Source organism: Pseudophryne corroboree, chromosome 7 (genome assembly GCF_028390025.1).
Source record: "Pseudophryne corroboree isolate aPseCor3 chromosome 7, aPseCor3.hap2, whole genome shotgun sequence".
Taxonomy (NCBI): Eukaryota; Metazoa; Chordata; class Amphibia; order Anura; family Myobatrachidae; genus Pseudophryne; species Pseudophryne corroboree.
This window is the reverse complement of record NC_086450.1, coordinates 58,017,305-58,036,399: the sequence shown is the minus strand read 5'-3', so window position 1 is coordinate 58,036,399 and position 19,095 is coordinate 58,017,305. Positions and strand designations below refer to the sequence as shown.

Sequence of the window (19,095 nt, the reverse complement as noted above, 5' to 3'; positions counted from 1 at the left end):
GGAGGAGAGGACGGGGGGAGAGCCGGACACCGCTGCTGCTGGAGTGCGGAGGAGAGGACGGGGGGAGAGCCGGACACCGCTGCTGCTGGAGTGCGGAGGAGAGGACGGGGGAGAGCCGGACACCGCTGCTGGAGTGCGGAGGAGAGGACGGGGGGAGAGCCGGACACCGCTGCTGCTGGAGGATGGGGGGAGAGCCGGACACCGCTGCTGCTGGAGTGCGGAGGAGAGGACGGGGGGAGAGCCGGACACCGCTGCTGCTGGAGGATGGGGGGAGAGCCGGACACCGCTGCTGCTGGAGTGCGGAGGAGAGGACGGGGGGAGAGCCGGACACCGCTGCTGCTGGAGTGCGGAGGAGAGGACGGGGGGAGAGCCGGACACCGCTGCTGCTGGAGGACGGGGGGAGAGCCGGACACCGCTGCTGCTGGAGGACGGGGGGAGAGCCGGACACCGCTGCTGCTGGAGTGCGGAGGAGAGGACGGGGGGAGAGCCGGACACCGCTACTGCTGGAGGGCGGAGGAGAGGACGGGGGGAGAGCCGGACACGCTGCAGGGCCATCCCGGCTACCTCCAACGCCGTTCACCGCCGGGACACGCCGCGTCTGGGTGATTGGGCAAGCGGATCCAGCACTGGAACCGCTGTCCAATCACAGGTGCCTCGCTGACATGGGGGTGGTGTCCCTGTCAGCGAGGCACTTTTTTCAGTGCCGCTTTCAGGCTGGTTTTGAATGGCCTTTTAAAGCGCAGTGCTTGGCCCCGCCCCCCGCTCTATCCCGTCTGCATTGTGTTTGAGAGGCACTGCTATCAGTGCCTCCCAAACACATTTTTAGCACAGCAAATTATTAGAATTCAATAAAGGACATACTAATGACACAGAATATGTGTCATAAGTGTCTTCTTTATATTATTTTAATAATTAATTACAGGGGAGGCACTGCCTCCCCTGACTGCACGTCCCTGCTCATAAGCAGGGCCCTCTTCCCTCATATGCTTATCCTTTGTCTTACTTTAATAATCTTCAACTGCACCACATCCAGCAGTCTTCTGCCACCTGATACTTATTCCAGTGTCATCTGCTGATGTAACTATGTGTATTTACCCTGTACTTGTCCTATACTGTCATCAACTGTAAGTTGCTGTTTTCCTGTTTGATTATTTATGTACTCTGTAATTGGGCGATGCAGAACACTTTTGGCGCCATATAAATAAAGTATAATAATAATATTAATAATAATAATAATAATAATAATATAGGGTGTATAATCCCCAGGTGTATCTCACACATCACTCAGTACAGTATATAGGATGTATAATCCCCAGGTGTATCTCACACATCGCTCAGTACAGATTACAGGATGTATAACACGTCGCACAGTACAGTATACATACTGCTCACAAAAATGCAGCACATATATGGAATGGATACTTGCAGTGACACAGAGCTGCAAGATACAGCAATGGCCTACTGTACTGTACAACTATATACTGTTGGTCACCAAAATGCTGCACTGTAATACTATATATACTGCTCACAAAAATGCAGCACAGATATGGAATGGATACTTGTAGTGACACAAAGCTGCAAGATACAGCAATGGCCTACTGTACTGTACTGTACTGTACTATATATGTATACTGCTGGTCACCAAAATGCTGCACTGTCCTACTATATACTGCTGACAATAATGCAGCACAGATATAGAATGGATACTGGCAGTGACACGGAGCTGCAAGATACTACAGCAATGGCCTACTGTACTGTACAACTATATACTGTTGGTCACCAAAATGCTGCACTGTCCTACTATATACTGCTCACAATAATGCAGCACAGATATGGAATGGATACTTGCAGTGACACAGAGCTGCAAGATACAGCAATGGCCTACTGTACAACTATATACTGTTGGTCACCAAAATGCTGCACTGTAATACTATATATACTGCTCACAAAAATGCAGCACAGATATGGAATGGGTACTTGCAGTGACACAGAGCTGCAAGATACAGCAATGGCCTACTGTACTGTACAACTATATACTGTTGGTCACCAAAATGCTGCACTGTAATACTATATATACTGCTCACAAAAATGCAGCACAGATATGGAATGGATACTTGTAGTGACACAAAGCTGCAAGATACAGCAATGGCCTACTGTACTGTACTGTACTATATATGTATACTGCTGGTCACCAAAATGCTGCACTGTCCTACTATATACTGCTGACAATAATGCAGCACAGATATGGAATGGATACTGGCAGTGACACAGAGCTGCAAGATACTACAGCAATGGCCTACTGTACTGTACAACTATATACTGTTGGTCACCAAAATGCTGCACTGTCCTACTATATACTGCTCACAATAATGCAGCACAGATATGGAATGGATACTTGCAGTGACACAGAGCTGCAAGATACAGCAATGGCCTACTGTACAACTATATACTGTTGGTCACCAAAATGCTGCACTGTAATACTATATATACTGCTCACAAAAATGGAGCACAGATATGGAATGGATACTTGCAGTGACACAGAACTGCAAGATACAGCAATGGCCTACTGTACTGTACTACTATTATACTGGTGGTCCCCAGTCTCCACAATAAAGCACACCGAGCACAGATATTTGCAGCACACTGAGCACAGATATGGAGCGTTTTCAGGCAGAGAACGTAGATATTTGCAGCACACCGAGCACAGATATTTGCAGCACACTGAGCACAGATATTTGCAGCACACTGAGCACAGATTACGGAGCTTTTCAGGGAGAGAACGCAGCCATGTCCTCTCCGTTCAATCTCCAATGCACAAGTGAAAATGGCGGTGACGCGGCTCTTTATATAGAAAATGAATCTCGCGAGAATCCGACAGCGGGATGATGATGTTCGGGCGTGTTCGGGTTAACCGAGTAAGGCGGGAAGATCCGAGGCTGCCTCGGAACCGTGTAAAGTAGGTGAAGTTCGAGGGGGGGTTCGGATCTCGGAGAACCGAACCCGCTCATCTCTACTGAAAATTAATATTTTTTAAAATGGCACAGTTTCTACTGTACAACATGGATGCTTATCTAAAATGCATCACTGAGCTGATAGAAATTGATTCTGGTGCCTGATTTTGAAACAGAAGATAACATTTTTGCAGTATACACCCCAGGCTCCCCATTTTGACCGGAAACTACAATTTGCAAAATTATGCAATTCTGCTTTAATCTTTAGATAATTATACAAATTGGATCACTGAGCTGGTAAAAGTTGATTATTGTGCTTTATTTTAAAATAGGATATGATAACAATTTTGCAATATGTCAGATTTCCTTAAGACCAGGTACCCTCCACTTCGGCTGCACATTAAAATTTACAAAATTACCCATTTTCTGATTTAAATTTTAGACACCTAATATACATAACATGTATCATTGAGCTGATTGAAGTTGGGCATGTTGCCTGGTTTTGAAGCACAAGATAAGAACAGTTTAGCACAGTGGTTCCCAAACTGTGTGCCGTGGCACCCTGGGGTGCCTTGGGACACTTGCAGGGGCGCCTCGGGTTGGTGGTCCAGAACCAATTCAAATTCTGCATGATCAATGTAAAAAGCAAAACCAGTGTTAATGGCTGACAATCATAAAATATATTGACAATCAGAAGCAAATCTTGTCCCTCACCACATAAGTTACCCTAAGGATGACATATAAAGACAATTTACTTAATTTAATATTTATTTCTAAATTTTTCAATATGAAACTATTTGCTTAGGGGTGCCGTGAAAAAAAAAATCTGATACTCTAGGGTGCCATGATTCAAAAAAGTTTGGGAACCACTGGTTTAGCAGTTTACGTGATTTTTTTTCCTAAACCCCAAACTCTATTTTGATTGAAAATTGATGTTTTAAATATGACTCAATTTCTGCTTTAATCTTAAGATACCTATCTGAAATGATTCACTGAATTGACAGAAGTTAATTCTGGTACCTAGATTTGAAATAGGAGATGGTAGTGTATTGTAGTATATGAGATTTTTGCTAAACCCAGGATTTCATTTTGGCTGAAAATAAAAATGCAAAAATGATCATACTTCTGATTTAAACTTTGGATATCTATCTAAACTATATAAATAAGGTCACAGAAGTTGATTCTGGTATCTGGTTCTGAAACAGAAAATGAAAACAATTTTACAGTATATGAGATTTTTGCAAAGCCCTGGACTTCATTTTGTCTGAAAATGGACAATTAAAAACTCAACGTCAGGCCATAAGTATGAGGGATTAGACTGTTTTACATATTTTTGCATAGTTATTATTTATTAAGGGGAACATTCTATTATACAGTACTATGCTATTGGTGTCATATATACACCATGATTCTTTACTATACACTAGGGCAGATTATTTCCCAGCACTACTTAAAACTGAAACACATTAGAATGTGATATCATTCATCAAAGCAAAATTGTACCAAATGAACTGGAAAGATCAGCTTTGTAAAGGAAGAACTATTTAGTTATGCGCAATAATTAAATGTGCAATGCCTAAATATGCAATGCTTAGATCCATCATGGAAAAAGCCTTCTGGTTATGTCATACTTGCCAACCCTCCCTGAATGTCAGGGAGACTCCCTGAAATAGTAGCAATCTCCCTGTCTCCCTGTCTATATTTGGGAAAAGAAGAAATTAGAGAAACCTATATATAAACTGAAACTGGATCATAAGTGCCATTTCCCTGCATTGGTAATAAAGCACAATGATCCCAATGGCTAAATATTAATAAAGGATATTGTATATGTGGGTTCTTTAAGTGACAGTAATGCGAAGCCAGATACTGTTATCTAAATACTAATGTCATTAAAAACTATCTTCAGCGTAAAGAAGAAGAAGGAGTCCTGGAAGTGATGATATGGCCCCCACAGAGCCCTGATCTCAACATCCTCGAGTCTGTCTGGGATTACATGAATAGACAGAAAGATTTGAGCAAGCCTACATCTACAGATGATCTGTGGTTAGTTCCCCAAGGTGTTTGGAACTACCTCCATGCCGAGTTCCTTTGAAAACTGTGTGCAAGTGTACCTAGAAGAATCAATGCTGTTTTCAAGGCAAAGGGTGGGCACACCAACTATTGATTTGATTTAGATATTTCTTCTGTTCATTCACTTTGCATTTTGTTATTTGATAAAAATAAACTATTAACGCTTCTATTTTTGAAAGCATTCTTACTTTGCAGCATTTCAAAAATTACACAATTTCTGATTTCAGTTTTGGACAACTATAAAAAATGTATCACTAAGGTGACAGACGTTGGGTCTGTTGTCTTGTTTTGAAACAGAAAACCATAAAAATTTAGCAGTTTATGTGATTTTTCCTAAGCCCCGAACTCTATTTTGGCTGAAAATGAAAGTTTCAATATCACCCAATTTCTGCTTGATTCTTACTTGGGGAATAAGAAATTAGAGATATACAAACTGAAATTGGATCATCAGTGCCATTTCCCTGCATTGGTAATAAAGCACAATGATCCCAATAGCTAAATATTAATAAAGGATATTGTATATGTGGGTTCTTTAAGTGACAGAAATGCAAATCAAGATATTGTTATGTACGTACCAATGTCATTAAGAACTAACTTCAGCATAAAGAAGAACGAGGTGTCCTTGATGATATGGCCACCATAGAGTCCTGGTCTCAACATACTCGAGTCTGTGTAGGATTACATGAAGAGACAGATGGATTTGAGCAAGCCTACATCCACAGATGATCTGTGGTTATTTCTTCAAGTTGTATGGAACTACCTCCATGCTGAGTTCCTTTGAAAACTGCATGCAAGTATACCTAGAAGAATCAATGTTGTTTTCAAGGCAAAGGGTTGACACACCAACTATTGATTTGATTTAGATTTGCCTTCTGTTCAGTCACTTTGCATTTTGTTAATTTATAAAAATAAACTATTAACACTTCTATTTTTGAAAGCATTCTTACTTTGCAGCATTTTAAAAATGACACAATCTCTGATTTCAATTTTGGACACCTATATAAAATGTATCATTGAAGAGACAGACATTGGATCTGTTGTCTGGTTTTGAAACAGAAGATGATAAAACTTTTGCAGTTTATGTGATTTTTTCCTAAGCCCCGAACTCTATGTTGGCTGAAAATGAAAATTTCAAATATTACCCAATTTCTGCTTGAATCTTAAAATAGCTATCCCAAATGTATCACTGAATTGACAGAAGTTAATTCTGGTACCTAGTTTTAAAATAGGAGATGATAGTGTATTGCAGTATGAGATGTTTGCTAAACCCAGGACCTCATTTTGGGTGAAAATAAAAATGTAAAAAATTATATTTCTTGCTTAAACTTCGAATAGCTAACGAAACTGTATCACTAAGGTCACAGAAGAAGATTCTGGTACCTGGTTCTGAAGCAGAAGATGAAAACAATTTTACAGTAAATGAGATTTTTGCTAAGCCCCGGACTTCATTTTGGCTGAAAATAGAAATTTCAAAAATGCCCTAGATCTTAAGCCCTGGCTGAAAATGGGCAATTAAAAACCTCAACGTCAGGCCATCAGTATGAAGTATTAGACTGTTTTAAACATTTTTGCATCGTTATTATTAGAGATGTGCAGCAGGCATTTTTCGTGTTTTGGTTTTGGATTCGGGTCCGCGGTCGTGTTTTGGATTAAGACGCATTTTGGCAAAACCACCCTTTCGGGTTTTGGATTCGGATGTGTTTTGGATTCGGGTGATTTTTTTTTAAAAACTCAAAAACAGCTAAAATCATAGAATTTGGGGGTCATTTTGATCCTATAGTATTATTAAGCTCAATAACCATAATTTCCACTCATTTCCAGTCTATTCTGAACACCTCACAATATTATTTTTAGTCCTAAAATTTGCACCGAGGTCGCTGGATGACTAAGCTGAGCGACCCAAGTGGGCAGCACAAACACCTGGCCCATTTAGGAGTGGCACTGCAGTGTCAGACAGGATGGCACTTAAAAAAATAGACCCCAAACAACACATGATGCAAAGATAAATAAAAAAAGGAGTGCAAGATGGAATTGTCCTTGGGCCCTCCCACCCACCCTTATATTGTATAAACAGGACATGCACACTTTAACTGACCAATCATTTCAGCGTCAGGGTCTGCCACATGACTGTGGCTGAAATGACTGGTTTGTTTGGGCCCCCACCAAAAAAGAAGCAATCAATCTCTCCTTGCACAAACTGGCTCTACAGAGGCAAGATGTCGAACTCATCATCATCCTCCGATTCCTCACCCCCTTCACTGTGTACATCCTCCTCCTCACTAAGTATTAATTCGTCCCCACTGGAATCCACCATCCCTGTGCACATTCTGGAGACAATTGTTGGTAAATGTTTCCACAGAGGAATTTATAATTAATTTTGATGAACATCATCTCCACATTTTCTGGAAGTAACCTCCTACACAGATCGCTGACAAGGTGACCGGCTGAACTAAACACTCTTTCGGAGTACACACTGGAGGGGGGGGGGGGGGGGGCAACTTAGGTAAAATAAAGCAAGTTTGTGCAAGGGCCTCCAAATTGCCTCTTTTTCCTGCCAGTATACATATGGACTGTCTGACATGCTTACAGTGGGCTGTCACCCATATAATCCTCCGACCATTCGTTCAATGGTGACAGAATTATATGCAGTGACAGTAGACGACATGTCAGTAATCGTTGGCAGGTCCTTCAGTCCGGACCAGATGTCATCACTTGCTCCTGACTACCCTGCATCACCACCAGTGGGTGGGTTTGGAAATGTTATCCTTTTCCTGGCAGCTCCAGTTGCGGTAGAAAATAAAGGAGGAGCTGTTGACAGGTCACGTTCCGCTTGACTTGACAATTGTCTCACCAGCAGGTCTTTGTACCTCTGCAGACTTGTGTCTGCCAGAAAGAGAGATACAACGTAGGCTTTAAACCTAGGATCGAGCACGGTGGCCAAAATGTAGTGCTCTGATTTCAACAGATTGACAACCCGTGAATCCTGGTTAAGCGAATGAAGGGCTCGATCCAAAAGTCCCACATGCCTAGCGGAATTGCTCCATCTTAGATCCTCCTTCAATCTCTCCAGCTGCTTCTGCAAAAGCCTGATGAGGGGAATGACATGACTCAGGCTGGCAGTGTCTGAACTGACTTCACGTGTGGCAAGTTCAAAGGGTTGGAGAACCTTGCACAACATGGAAATCATTCTCCACTGCACTTGAGTCAGGTGCATTCCCCCTCCTTTGCCTATATCATAGGCAGATGTATAGGCTTGAATGGCCTTTTGCTGCTCCTCCATCCTCTGAAGCATATAGAGGGTTGAATTCAATCTCGTTATCACCTCTTGCTTCAGGTGATGGCAGGGCATGTTCAGGAGTGTTTGCTGGCGCTCCAGTCTTCGGCACGCGGTGGCTGAATGCCAAAAGTGGCCTGCAATTTTTCGGGCCAGCGACAGCATCTCCTGCACAGCCCTGTCGTTTTTTAAAAAATTCTGCAGCACCAAAGTAATTGTATGTGCAAAACATGGGACATGCTGGAATTTGCCAACATGTAATGCACGCACAATATTGGTGGCATTGTCCAATATCACAAATCCCCAGGAGAGTCCAATTGGGGAAAGTCATTCTGTGATGATGTTCCTCAGTTTCTGTAAGAGGTTGTCAGCTGTTTGCCTCTTATGGAAAGCGGTGATACAAAGCGTAGCCTGCCTAGGAACGAGTTGGCGTTTGCGAGATGCTGCTACTGGTGCCACCGCTGTTGTTGCTGCGGGAGGCAATACATCAACCCAGTGGGCTGTCACAGTCATATAGTCCTTAGTCTGCCCTGCTCCACTTGTCCACATGTCCGTGGTTAAGTGGACAGTGGGTGCAACTGCATTTTTTAGGACACTGGTGACTCTTTTTCTTATGTCTGTGTACATTCTTGGTATCGCCTGCCTAGAGAAGTGGAACCTAGATGGGATTTGGTACCGGGGACACACTACCTCAAGCAATTCTCTAAGTCCCTGTGAACTAACGGTGGATACCGGATACACGTCTAACACCAACATAGTTGTCAAGGCCTGAGTTATCCGCTTTGCAACAGGATGACTGCTGTGATATTTCATCTTCCTCGCAAAGGACTGTTAGACAGTCAATTGCTTAATGGAAGTAGTACAAGTGGTTTTCCGACTCCCCCTCTGGGATGACGATCGACTCCCAGCAGCAACAGCAGCAGTAGGTGTTCCACTCAAGGATCCATCGGAGGAATCCCAGTTAGGAGAGGACTCGTCAGTCTTGACAGTGACATGGCCTGCAGGACTATTAGCGTTCCTGTCTAAGGAGGAAATTGACATTGAGTGAGTTGGTGGTGTGGTTTGCAGGAGCTTGGGTACAAGAGGAAAAAGGTATTTAGTTGTCAGTGGACTGCTTCCGCTGTTACCCAAAGTTTTTGATCTTGTCAATGACTTCTGATGAATGCTCTCCAGGTTACGTATAAGGGAGGATGTTCCTAGGTGGTTAACGTCCTTACCCCAACTTATTATGGCTTGACAAAGGCAACACACATCTTGACACATGTTGTCCGTAATTCTGTTGAAATAATTCCAACCAAAGAGGTGATTTTTTTTGTATTTTGACCAGGCATAGCAATGGCCTTATTCATCCCACAGACAACAACTGTGCCTGATTTAAACAAACCACATCACCATCAGAATCCTCCTTGTCAACTTCCTCCTCAGCGCCAGCAACACCCATATCCTCATCCTGGTGTACTTCGACAGTGACATCTTCAATTTGAATATCAGGAACTGGACTGTGGGAGCCACCTCTTCACGTCCAGTGTTGGGAAGGTCAGGCATCGCACCCGCCGACACATTTGGACTCTGGGGATTTGTGATTTAGAACGCACAATTCTTTGCTGCGCTTTTGCCAGCTTAACTCTTTTTTTTCTAGTGGGAATATGAGCGCTTCCATCGTCATGTGAAGCTGAACCACTAGTCATGAGGAACATAGGAGAGGGCCTTAGCCGTTCCTTACCACTCCGTGTCGTAAATGGCATATTGGCAAGTTTACGCTTCTCCTCAGATAATTTTAATTTAGATTTTTGGGTCATTTTTCTAAACTTTTGATTTCTGGATTTTACATGCTCTCTACTATCACATTGGGCATCGGCCTTGGCAGACGACGTTGATGGCATTTCATTGTCTCTGCCATGACTAGCGGCAGCAGCTTCAGCATAAGGTGGAAGTGGATCTTGATATTTCCCCTATTTTACCCTCCACATTTTTGTTCTTCATTTTTTAATGTGTGGAATTATATGCCTGTAATATATCTGGAATTAGACGGCAGTAATGTCTGGAATTAGATACCACTAGATAGAAACCAGATACCACTGTGACTGGAATGATGATGACCTATGCACAGTGACAGGACACTACCACAGCACCCTACAGCAGAAAGATGGAGCACAAGACACTGAGCACTGACCAGTGATACTGAGCACTGATGATACTACTGAGCACTGATACTGAGCACTGATGATACTACTGAGAACTGACACTGAGCAGCATGATGCAGACCAACACATTGAACTAGTATTAGTAATGTAGTAATACTGAGCAGCACAAGACAATGAGCAGTGATACTGAGCACTGATGATACTACTGAGAACTGACACTGAGCAGCACGATGCAGCACAAGACACTGTACTAGTATTAGTAATGTAGTATTACTGAGCAGAACAAGACAATGAGCAGTGATACTGAGCACTGATGATACTACTGAGAACTGACACTGAGCAGCATGATGCAGCACAAGACACTGTACTAGTAATGTAGTATTACTGAGCAGCATAAAACAATGAGCAGTGATACTGAGCACTGATGATACTACTGAGAACTGACACTGAGCAGCACTATACAGCACAAGACACTGTACTAGTATTAGTAATGTAGTATTACTGAGCAGCACAAAACAATGAGCAGTGATACTGAGCACTGATGATACTACTGAGAACTGACACTGAGCAGCACTATGCAGCACAAGACACTGTACTAGTATTAGTAATGTAGTATTACTGAGCAGCACAAAACAATGAGCAGTGATACTGAGCACTGATGATACTACTGAGAACTGACACTGAGCAGCACTATGCAGCACAAGACACTGTACTAGTATTAGTAATGTAGTATTACTGAGCAGCACAAGACAATGAGCAGTGATACTGAGCACTGATGATACTACTGAGAACTGACACTGACCAGCACAAGACACTGTTCTAGTATTAGTAATGTAGTATTAGTGAGCAGCACAAGAGAATGAGCAGTGATACTGTGCACTGATGATACTACTGAGAACTGACACTGAGCAGCACGATGCAGCACAAAACACTGTACTAGTATTAGTAATGTAGTATTACTGAGCAGCACAAGACAATGAGCAGTGTTAGTGAGCACTGATAATACTACTGAGAACTGACACTGAGCAGAATGATGCAGCACAAGACACTGTACTAGTATTAATAATGTAGTATTAGTGAGCAGCACAAGACAATGAGCAGTGATACTGAGCACTGATGATACTACTGAGAACTGACACTGAGCAGCACAATGCTGCACAAGACACTGTACTAGTATTAGTGAGCAGCACAAAAGCACTCTGGAATTTTCACCCCCCAGATACCACTGTGACTTGAATGATGATAACCGATGCAGGACACTACTACCACAGCACCCTACAGCAGCAAGATGCAGCACAAGAGAGACACTGTACTAGTATTACTGAGCAGCACCATGCAGCACAAGACAATAAGCACTGATATTGAGCACTGATACTGAGAACAGCTGAGAGACCGTAGCCACGTCCTCTCTGTACTGCCCGAGTGAAAATGGCGGCGACGCGCGGCTCTTTATATGGAATCCGATTCTCGCGAGAATCCGACAGCGGGATGATGACATTTTTGCCTCGTTCGGGTTTTCCGAGTCGGACCCGTGTTTGCCACGTGGAGTTCGGGGGGGGGGGGTTGGTTCTCGGCGAACCGAACCCGCTCATCTCTAGTTATTATATATTAAGGTGAACATTCTGTTATACAGTACTATGCTATTGGTGTCATATATACATTGTGATTCTTTACTATACACTAGGGCGGATTATTTTCCTGCACTACTTAACAGAGAAACACATTAGAATGTGATATTATTCATTAAAGCAAAATTGTACCAAATGAACTGGAAAGATCAGCTTTGTAAAGGAAGATCTGTTTAGTTTTGCACAATAACTAAATGTGCAATGCTTAGATCCATCATGGAAAAAGCCTTCTGGTTATGTCATACTTGCCAACCTCCTTGAATGTCAGGGAGACTCCCTGAAATAGTAGCAATCTCCCTGTCTCCCTGTCTTTATTTGTGCAAAAGAAAGTAGAGCTATATAAACTGAAATTGGATCATCAGTGCCATTTCCTTGCATTGATAATAAAGCACAATGATCACAATGGCTAAATATTAATAAAGGATTTTGTATATGTGGGTTCTTTAAGTGACAGAAATGCGAAGCAAGATACTGTTATGTACGTACCAATGTCATTAAGAACTATCTTCAGCGTAAAGAAGAAGGAGTCCTGGAAGTGATGATATGGCCCCCACAGAGCCCTGATCTCAACATCCTCGAGTCTGTCTGGGATTACATGAAGAGACAGAAGGATTTGAGCAAGCCTACATCTATAGATGATCTGTGGTTAGTTCTCCAAGATGTATGGAACTACCTCCATGCTGAGTTCTTTTTTCGAAAACTGAGTGCAAGTGTACCTAGAAGAATCAATTTTAAGGCAAAGGGTCGACTCACCGACTGTTGATTTGATTTAGATTTCTCTTCTGTTCATTCACTTTGCATTTTGTTATTTGATAAAAATAAACTAACACTTCTATTTTTGAAAGCATTCTTACATTGCAGCATTTCAAAAATTACACAAATTCTGATTTCAGTTTTGAACACCTATATAAAATGAATCACTGAGTTGACAGATGTTGTGTCTATTGCCTGGTTTTGAAACAGAAGACGATAAAAATGTAGCAGTTTATTTGATTTTTCCCTAAGCCAAGAACTCTATTTTGGCTAAAAATGAAAATTTCAAATATCACCCAATTTCTGCTTAAATCTTAAAATAGCTATCCCAAATGTATCACTGAATTGATAGAAGTTAATTCTGGTACCTAGTTTTAAAATAGGAGATGATAGTGTATTGCAGTATATGAGATGTTTGCTAAACCCAGGACCTCATTTTGGCTGAAAATAAAAATGTAAAAAATGATCATACAGTATTTCTTCATTAAACTTTGGATATCTATCTAAACTGTATCACTAAGGTCACAGAAGTAGATTCTGGTACCTGGTTCTGAAGCAGAAGATGAAAACAATTTTACAGTATATGAGATTTTTGCTAAGCCCCGGACTTCCTTTTGGCTGAAAATAGATATTTCAAAAATGCCCTAGATCTTAAGCCCTGGCTGAAAATGGACAATCAAAACTCAACGTCAGGCCATCAGTATGAAGGATTAGAATGTTTTAAACATTTTTGCATAGTTATTATACTGTATATTAAGGTGAATATTCTATACAGTACTATGCTATTGGTGTCATATACACATCGTGATTCTTTACTATACACTAGGGCAGATTATTTCCCAGCACTACTTAACAGAAAAACACATTAGAATGTGATATTATTCATTAAAGCAAAATTGTACCAAATGAACTGGAAAGATCAGCTTTGTAAAGGAAGAACTCTTTAGTTATGCAAAAAATAAAAAAAAAAGAGATACCAAGTATCACCAGGCGCCAATTAATTGCTCAGTCTTGAATACTAAACTGTCTGCAGCTTTTCTATACCGAAGGGGCTACTCCCCCCCTTCAAAGAACAAACACTACCACAAGAAGAAAAAAAAGCGCTGACAGAGTATATTTTAAAATATATTTATGTTTTTATTTAGCTATTTTAACTTGCTATAGTAAAATATATACTTTTGGGTGTAGTACGGGTGACCGGCGGTCTCCTGACCGCCGGTCACCTTACCAACGCCGGGATCCCGGCAGCATACCGACGCCGGGATCCCGGCGGGGAAGGGCGAGTGCAGCAAGCCCCTTGCGGGCTCGCTGCGCTCGCCACGCTGCGGGCTCGGTGGCGACCTGCGGTCGCCACGGGTTCTATTCCCACTCTATGGGTGTCGTGGACACCCACGAGTGGAAATAGTCCCTGTTGGTCGGCATGCCGACCATCGGGATAGTGAGCCATCGGGCTCACGGAGGAGGTCATGTGACTGTCGGTCAGCCGACCGGCGGTCACATGACTACCACCCATACTTTTAAATAGCTCACTGTGAACCAATTACAGTAACAATAATTAAAACAATAAAAAAACAATATTTAATTGTTCTCTAGCTCAATGCATCCTTTACCTTTACAAATCATCACAAAGAAAACTGTTATTTATAAAATACCGGCATGATGTCAATATACTGTTAATATAACAACCAATTCCTAACCAAAGTAACTTGCGGCATGCAGATACTTATATCTTACTTGCAAATAATCATTTAATACAGATAGTCCGTACTTTCAAGATCTTTATCCAAATTGCTATAGATCCTTTCTTGCCAGGTTAAATTATTTTGCAATTTGCCAAGCAAAAGGAAGATTGTTGATTAGTTTGCCAAGCATAGAAGGGTTAGTATGCAATTCAATTTGGAACGGTTCCTGTATGTGTTTAGCAAATGTTGTTTTAGGCATGCAGATAAAGGTGATTAATATGCAGGATTTTTAAAAGGTGCAATTGCAAATACGCATGGCCATGCTCCTTTAAAAATTAAATATTGTTTTTTTATTGTTTTAATTATTGTTAGTGTAATTGGTTCACAGTGAGCTATTTAAAAGTATATATTTTACTATAGCAAGTTAAAATAGCTAAATAAAAACATAAATATATTTTAAAATATACTCTCTCAGCGCTTTTTTTTCTTCTTGTGGTAGTCTTTAGTTATGCGCAATAACTAAATTTGCAATGCTTAAATATGCAATGCTTAGATCCATCATGAAAAAAGCCTTCTGGTTATGCCATACTTGCCAACCCTCCCTGAATGTCAGGGAGACTCCCTGAAATAGTAGCAATCTCCCTGTCTCCCTGTCTATATTTGGGAAGAGAAGAAATTAGAGAAACCTATATATAAACTGAAACTGGATCATAAGTGCCATTTCCCTGCATTGGTAATAAAGCACAATGATCCCAATGGCTAAATATTAATAAAGGATATTGTATATGTGGGTTCTTTAAGTGACAGTAATGCGTAGCCAGATACTGTTATCTAAATACTAATGTCATTAAAAACTATCTTCAGCGTAAAGAAGAAGAAGGAGTCCTGGAAGTGATGATATGGCCCCCACAGAGCCCTGATCTCAACATCCTCGAGTCTGTCTGGGATTACATGAATAGACAGAAAGATTTGAGCAAGCCTACATCTACAGATGATCTGTGGTTAGTTCCCTAAGGTGTTTGGAACTACCTCCATGCCGAGTTCCTTTGAAAACTGTGTGCAAGTGTACCTAGAAGAATCAATGCTGCTTTCAAGGCAAAGGGTGGGCACACCAACTATTGATTTGATTTAGATATTTCTTCTGTTCATTCACTTTGCATTTTGTTATTTGATAAAAATAAACTATTAACGCTTCTATTTTTGAAAGCATTCTTACTTTGCAGCATTTTAAAAATTACACAATTTCTGATTTCAGTTTTGGACAACTATAAAAAATGTATCACTAAGGTGACAGACGTTGGGTCTGTTGTCTTGTTTTGAAACAGAAAACCATAAAAATTTAGCAGTTTATGTGATGTTTCCTAAGCCCCGAACTCTATTTTGGCTGAAAATGAAAGTTTCAATATCACCCAATTTCTGCTTGAATCTTAAAATAGCTATACCAAATGTATTACTGAATTGACAGAAGTTAATTCTGGTACCTAGTTTTAAAATAGGAGATGATAGTGTATTGCAGTATGAGATGTTTGCTAAACCCAGGACCTCATTTTGGCTGGAAAAAAAAAAGAAAAAGAAAAAAAAAGATCATATTTCTTCTTTAAACTTCGGATATCTATCTAAACTGTATCACTAAGGTCACAGAAGTAGATTGTGGTACCTGGTTCTGAAGCAGAAGATGAAAACAAGTTTACATTATATGAGATTTTTGCTAAGCCCCGGACTTGATTTTGGCTGAAAATAGAAATTTCAAAAATGCCCTAGATCTTAAGCCCTGGTTGAAAATGGACAATTAAAAACCTCAACATCAGGCCAACAGTATGAGGGATTAGAGTGTTTTAAACTATTTTGCATAGTTATTATATATTAAGGTGAACATTCTGTTATACAGTACTATGCTATTGGTGTCATATATATATATATATATATATATATATCGTAATTCTTTACTTTACACTAGGGCGGATTATTTCCCAGCACTACTTATATCTACTTAACTGGCATGGTCAGATTTCATGCAACTGCGCCGTCCCACCCTCTCCCCCCGTTTTTGACGAGAGAGATCCATTCTGCAGATGTGCATAATATAATGTTTAAATATTTTAAAAAAATACATTTTCAAATTTATTAAATTAAATAAATTTTAAAAAACAATGTTGTTAATGCTTTTGAAGAGAAAAATAGTCAGTTAAGTGATTTTAATAGAGAACCTTTTAGAATGTGATATTATTCATTAAAGCAAAATTTTACCAAATGAACTAGAAAGATCAGCTTTGTAAAGGAAGAACTCTTTAGTTATGCACAATCAGGCTTGGACTGGCTCACAGGGGTACAGGGGAAACCACCGGTGGGGCCCTACTGCCTGGGGGCCCACCTCCTGCTCTAAGGATCAGGTTCCAGACTGTGCACTTGAATTATATACATTATACATATGTTACCTTATACTGGACTATGGTGTATTTTCTACAGTGCATTGCTGTTATTAATCTGTTATTAATCTGGTACATTATCATGAATGCAGCAGCTGAATTTACTGTATATATTTATGAAGGGGCCCAGACGTTGCACTCTCTAATGGTTAATCAAACCAATGAGGTGGCCGGCCACACCCCCTCTGCAGACTGGCCACACCCCTAACATAGGCCCCTACCACTGCATTTCCCTGGTGGGCCTTACATGTCCCAGTCCGACACTGTGAGCAATAACTAAGGGGGTCATTCCGAGTTGTTCGCTCGCAAGCTGCTTTTAGCAGCTTTGCACACGCTAAGCCGTCGCCTACTGGGAGTGAATCTTAGCTTATCAAAATTGCGAACGAAAGATTAGCAAAATTGCGAATAGACACTTCTTAGCAGTTTCTGAGTAGCTCCACACTTACTCGGCATCTGCGATCAGTTCAGTGCTTGTCGTTCCTGGTTTGACGTCACAAACACACCCAGCGTTCGCCCAGACACTCCTCCGTTTCTCCAGCCACTCCCGCGTTTTTCCCAGAAACGGTAGCGTTTTTACACACACACCCATAAAACGGCCCGTTTCCGCCCAGAAACACCCACTTCCTGTCAATCACATTACGATCACCAGAACGAAGAAAAAACCTCGTAATGCCGTGAGTAAAATACCTAACTGCATAGCAAATTTACTTGGCGCAGTCGCACTGCGGACATTGCGCATGCGCATTAGCGACTAATTGCTCCGTTGCGAGAAAAAAATAACGAGCGAACAACTCGGAATGACCCCCTAAATGTGCACAGTGCCATATTAAAGTCCTCATGAGCCTGGAGCTGAAATTTATGAAGGGCATATTGTGGGCTGCCGCAGGGGGTGTGGGAGTGTGATGGGGGTGCTACTGATATGGGTGTGTGACCAGTGCAGTATTTAAATATGTGTGTGTGTGTGTGTGTGTGTGTGTGTGTGTGTGTGTGTGTGTGTGTGTGTATGCATGTTTGAAATATAGAAAAATCTTTTTATCTCCCTCTCTCTCTATATATATATCTTTACTGCGAGAGAGATAGAGAAATATAAGCCAGTCACTGGGGGGAATTCAACTGGTTTTTGGGCGCAAATACGTAATGGATGCCTGACGTAAATATATAATTGTTTTACCAATAGGACATGACCGCATGATTTCTGCTCACAGCCTCTTGAGGTGGTGAGCAGGAATCTGTAAAAGGTTGTTTGCTGGAGCGCCCAAACTGCCATTTCGGCTGCATGCCCAATGTTTAGAGGGGTTTAACCGCTTTACGCAGCTAAACCCAGTGCTTTTGGGCTTGATAAGTAACGGGTCCTCGTGACAGTCAGTTACATTTGCATTACAATTGAATAGCTCTGCCAGACAGCCATTACTTATGGCACACAAGAAACAATTGGACTCCCCCCACTATGTCCAAGGACATAGTGTGTCTCACCCAAATTATATGTATGGATACTGTATATCATATGTGTATATATATTTATACTATATATATATATATATAGTGTATATAAAAGAACAAGTTTGTTTGCAAATATCTTCCACAGCTCTCAAAGTGAAGATGACAAATTTTAGTCAGTTACAGTACTTAGCATAAAATAATTAAGCTATTACACCACATAGCCATATCTACAGTCTATCTATCTATCTATCTATCTATCTATCTATCTATCTATCTATCTATCTATCTATCTATCTATGAAAGGCAAATACCACTGACGCATCAAAAATTCTCCTGAACCATAAGGACTAGGAACTTGATATTTGGACAGTAACTTACTTTTGAGATGTAAGCACCGACTATGAAGGGATTTTTAAAAATTCTACCCACAAAGGGGTTAAAAGGGGTGAGCGGATTATTGTGAATTCCCCCCTCAGAGAGGAGAGTTAGGGTGGAGGACACAGTGCTCTTTTCCTGGACTAGTGGCAGTTACAGAGCAGTCCATTATTCAAATGCGGGAGCCACATCAACTGCCACCCCTAAACACTGTCAAACATCACTTGGTGTGGCTCCCCTATTTGAATAATGGACTGCTCTGCAACTGCCACTGGCAAGGCAGTCCAGCCTTATGATTCAGGAGATTGTGTGATCAGTCCGTGGTATTTGCCTTTTCTATATATAGATTTCA

General features: G+C 41.3%; 1 long non-coding RNA gene across 1 annotated transcript in view; it reads right to left on the bottom strand.

Annotated features, from left to right (window-relative positions):
- LOC134943368 (uncharacterized) overlaps nucleotides 1-18,889 on the bottom strand; it is a 106,875-nt gene extending 87,986 nt beyond the window's left edge. The window contains exon 1 of the long non-coding RNA XR_010181499.1: nucleotides 18,747-18,889. This is a non-coding gene — a long non-coding RNA (uncharacterized LOC134943368). The remainder of the gene's footprint in view (nucleotides 1-18,746) is intronic.
- Nucleotides 18,890-19,095: the final 206 nt, after the last annotated feature.